Consider the following 4,910-nt stretch of genomic DNA (forward strand, 5'->3'; position numbering starts at 1 on the left):
CCCCGACCTGGCATGTCTGGGCTGCTGGCCATAGCCCGCTGCGCGCCCCCGAGGCCCTCGGACCGCTCCCGGCCCGCACAAACTGTAGTTCAACACAGGAGGTCCAGAGTGTTGTTGGTGAACTCACAATGTATCATCTAGTGATGAAGATGGAATTGTTTGCTGAAAAGACACCCCTAGAGTGTGACAACAATATTCTGATACCAGACTGTGTTTTGTGATCAGAGGGAAGTTTTCTTCTTCTTCTTCTTCTTTTGTCTCTATTACGGCTGATGTTAGTTAGAATGGCTACATTGGGGCATACAGAAGAATTTGATGTGAGCCAGCCGGCTTCTTGGGACTCTTATGCAGAAAGGCTATCCTATTACCTGGAAGTCAACAAAGTGGAGAACCCAGAACAGTCTGTGGTGCTAAAACATTTGCTATTGTTCATTCCCTCACAGCACCTGCTTTATCAAACACTAAGTCTTATGTTGAACTAATTCCTCTCCAAAAGGCACATTTTTGCCCAAGGCCATCTGTTACACTGCAGAGATTTCATTTTTTTAAATGGGATCAAAAGGCCAATGAAGGCATAGCAGATTAGCTGGCTGAGCTCCGTCGCCTTGTAGGATTTTGTGAGTTCAGTGATCTCCTGGATGGCCTGCTCCACGACCATTTTATTTGTGGGATTCAAGATGAAGCAATCCAATGTCGCCTGCTCTCTGAACCAAATTTGACCTTGGCTACTGCACAAGAAAAAGCCTTGGCAGCTGAAGCAGCATCTCATAATGTGAGAAAAATTCACCAGGCATTCTCCAGCAATGTCCACTTACTCCAAAAAGATTAAGAATCAGATAATCACCAGCAAATTCAGTGGATTATACCTTCACCAATAGCACCAAATAAACCAATTAATTCACAGACATGTTTGAGTTGTGGTGGGCAACATAGACAAAGGGAGTGCACGTTTAGGAATGCGGAGTGTCATGCCTGCAAGAAGGGCCACAGAAAGAGGGTTTGTAGCTCAAAGGACAGTTCCAGGAGATAAAAAGACTGTGGTGAGTGTATTCACCCCCAAGCCACTCACAGATTAGAGTCCTCCCCAGAACCTGAGGTACAGAAACTATATTTGATTCAAAATATTGGTGTTGTTGAAATCAAGGTTCTAAGATGATTGCAACTGTAGTAATAAATGAAAAAAGTGCAAAATGGAAGTGGATTCGGGTTCAGGAAGATCCCTCATAAATGAAAACACATTCTTCCAATTGTTTCAGCATCCTCTCCCCAAGTTATTAAAACCTGAGTGTCAACTGCGTGACTACTATGGAGAGACTGTGGAAATTTTGGGTAGCTGCAGTGTAAATGTCCAGTAGGGGTGTGCAAAGTGGGCCCTATTCTATTTGGATTTGGATTCAGCCCGAATCAGGGACAGGGATTCGATTAGTTGATTCTGAAGATTCGATGCTGATTCAGAGAATCAGTGATTAGGACATAGACACAGCTTTAAAAGGTTTTTCTATATACCTTGAGGTAGCAGGCGCAGCTCATGAATGCTGCAATTCTGGGGCACATGGAACATCCCACAGGAGTGCGGGGAGGCCCTCCATGTGCTTGGCGGTGAACCCGGAATCGGACTGGAAGTACTTCCAACCCACTTCTGGGTCTCCTGGGGAGCATGGCGGAGGGCCCCCCCATGCCTCCCCAGCTCAGTGATTGGCTGCAGGGGGACCCCGGGTGGCCCTCCCCCCCAGACCCAGAAGGCACCAGTCACTGAGCCAGAGGTGTGGGGGTCCACTTCTGGTGGACCCGGAAGTGGACTGGAAGTGCTTCTGGTCCATTTCTGGGTCTGCTGCTGAGCGCACTGGGGAACCCCCCATGCTTCTGTGGAACACTCCATGCACCCCAGCAGCGCAGCGCTCATAAGCCTCTGCTACCTAGAGGTATGTAGAAAAAACATTTAAAGCTGTCTCCATGTCCAAATCTCTGAATCTTTCTGAATCTCTCTGAATCAATTCGAAGGGTGTTGATTCGATTTGGAGAGATTAAAGGGTCCTCTGATTCAATTCAGATTCAGTGATTTGGCCACCGAAATGGGCTGAATCTCTGCCAAATCAAATCAGGGACCAAAGCTTCGCACAGCCCTAATGTCCAGTATAGATTTGTTAGACAGCACCTACCCCTCATTGTCACTAAGGGTTCCTGCAAAAGTCTTCTGGGGAGAAATTGGTTCTCACCATTGGGAATCAGTATTCAAGGCATACACAGTCTCTGCACCGAAAGTCCCGAAAGGCTTACATGGGAGTTTTCCCAGGTATTCTCCGAGGAATTAGGAACTTACTCAGGTCCACCTGTGACATTCCAAATGAATCCTGTGATAGCTTCTATCTTTATGAAGGCTCAGAATGTACCTTTTACACTGTGGCTGAAAATTGATGCAGAATTAGATTGGCTTATCATGCAAGGGGTCCTCAAACCAATCATACATACAAGCTGGGCCACACCAATTGTTCTTGTTTTAAAACCTAACAGTAGTGTTTGCATCTGTGGGGATTAGAATCCACTGTTAATAAAGCACCTAATCAGGATTCACACCCAGTGTCTGCCATTAACCACTTACTGTCTGTTCTTGCAGGAGGGAAGGTTTTTGCTAAACTTGATCTCACTCAAGCCTATTAGCAATTGATAGTGGATGACAAGGCTGCTGAAGACCAAAAAGGAATTACACACCGGGGAGTGTTCCATGTCAAGCACTTCCAATTTGGAATTTCTGTGGCATCAGGAATTTTCCAGCGGTTCATAGAGGAAATGCTAGCAGGAATTCCCAGGGTTGTTCCTTACTTTGATGATGTGTTGATTATGGGACCATCTAAAGAGAAACTCACTGAGAGACTCAGAGAAGTTTTACAGAGATTCTGTAAAGCAGATATCAGAGTAAAAAGAGGGAAATGTCAACTGGGAGTTTCCAGTATCAACTTTCTGGGTTATCAGATTGATACTTCTGACATTCACCCAGTTGAAGACAAAGTAAAAGCAATACATGATGCCCCTATACCAAAATGCAGAAGGATCTTCAAGCATTCTTAAGCCTTCTCAATTTTTATCACATCTTCTTGAAGGACAAAGCCACCATAGCAGAGCCCCTTCATTGCTTATTGAATAAAGAAGCTCAGTGGAAGTGCACTTGCCAGCACAACGAAGCCTTCCAGGGTGTCAGGAAATTGCTGACATCAGACTCTGTCCTTGTTCACTATGATGAGCAGAAGCCACTGTCCATTATTTGTGATGCCTTGCTGTTTGGTGTTGGCGCTGTCCTCAGGTACACATTGCCTGATGGCACAGACGCACCTGTTGCTTTTTACTCAAGAACAATGACTTCAATCTAGAGGAACTATGCACAGATTGCAATCATTGCAGGAGTTAAAAATTTAACAATTACATTTATGGCCACAAATTCAAAATCCAAACAGACCACAAACCCCTTCTTGGAATTTTTACTATGGACAAAACAACTATTTTGTCTCCCCACATGCAATGCTGGAGCATCATGCTAAACGCATATGACTATACACTCATGTACAAACATGGGAAAACGATTGCAAATGCTGATGTATTGAGCCACTTATCACTACAAATACCTGATTGTGCTACTCCTCCACTAGTGGAAGTCCTCATGCTGGAATCCATGCCCCTCTTCAGGCTGATCGGATAGCAAGGATGACTGTAAAAGACCCTATTCTTGCCCATTTCCTCAACTGGGTGTGGAGGGGCTGGCCTGCAGGCAAATTGGCTGAGGAATTCAGGCCATTTTCATCATGTCAGCATGAGTGGTCTGCCCACAAGTGTTGCCTCTTGTGGGGAAATTGTGTCGTAATTCCAGAAGCAGGACGCCAAATCATACCGACATCACTGCACACAGCACACCCAGGCATTGTGAGGATGAAAACACTAGCTAGAAGTTATGTATGGTGGCCAGGTATGGACAATGACATGGAAAGGGTTGTGAGGGAGTGCAGCATTTGTCAAGCAACCCATCATAATCCACTGAAGGCACCAGTATTCCTTTGGGAAATGACCAAGGAACCCTGGTCATGCATCCACACTGATTTTGCTGGCTCTTTTCAAAGTAAGAACTTCTTAATTGTTGTTGACTCATACTCAGAATGGCTTGAAGTGATTACTGTCTCACCTCTTGCATCAACTGCCACTATAACAGCTCTCTGTCAGCTGTTTGCAACCCATGGGGTTCCCAACACTATTGTTTCTGATAATGGCAGTACATTCACCTCAGCAGAGTTTCAAGATTTTGCCAGCTACAACCTCATTCAAACTGTTACCATTGAACCTCACAGGCCACAGGCCAATGGGAAAGCTGAGTGAATGGTGCAGACTACAAAAGATGCACTGAAAAGTATTGTTGTAGGAGACTGAGCTACAAGACTGGCCATATTTCTGTTTGCTCAGCATGTAATTCCTTGCCCCACAATAGGGTCCAGCCCATCAGAACTTCTTATGCGTTGTCGTCTCAAGACATGCAGTATGGGTTCACCATACTGGTGAACAAGTTAAGAGGCTGTGACTTGGATGACTACACAGTCCGGTGGGTGGCGAATTGGCTAGAGGGTCACACCCAGAGAGTCGTAGTGGATGGGTCGGTATCAACCTGGAAGGGTGTGGGCAGTGGAGTCCCGCAAAGCTCGGTCCTAGGACTGATACTCTTCAATGTCTTCATCAGTGACTTGGACGAGGGAGTGAAGTGTACTCTGTCCAAGTTTGCAGATGACACAAAAATGTGGGGAGAAGTGGACACACTGGAGGACAGGGAACAACTACAAGCAGACCTGGACAGGTTGGACATATGGGCACAAAACAACAGAATGCAATTCAACAAGGAGAAATGCAAAGTGCTGCACCTAGGGAGGAAAAATGTC

At 45.7% G+C, this 4,910-nt stretch overlaps 1 pseudogene; it reads left to right on the top strand.

Moving 5' to 3' along the window:
* Positions 1-284: 284 nt before the first annotated feature.
* LOC112548673 lies at positions 285-4,359 on the top strand (annotated as a pseudogene).
* The last annotated feature ends 551 nt before the right edge of the window (positions 4,360-4,910 follow it).

The sequence above is a fragment of the Alligator sinensis genome, unplaced genomic scaffold, assembly GCF_000455745.1.
Source record: "Alligator sinensis unplaced genomic scaffold, ASM45574v1 scaffold993_2, whole genome shotgun sequence".
NCBI classification, from domain to species: domain Eukaryota; kingdom Metazoa; phylum Chordata; order Crocodylia; family Alligatoridae; genus Alligator; species Alligator sinensis.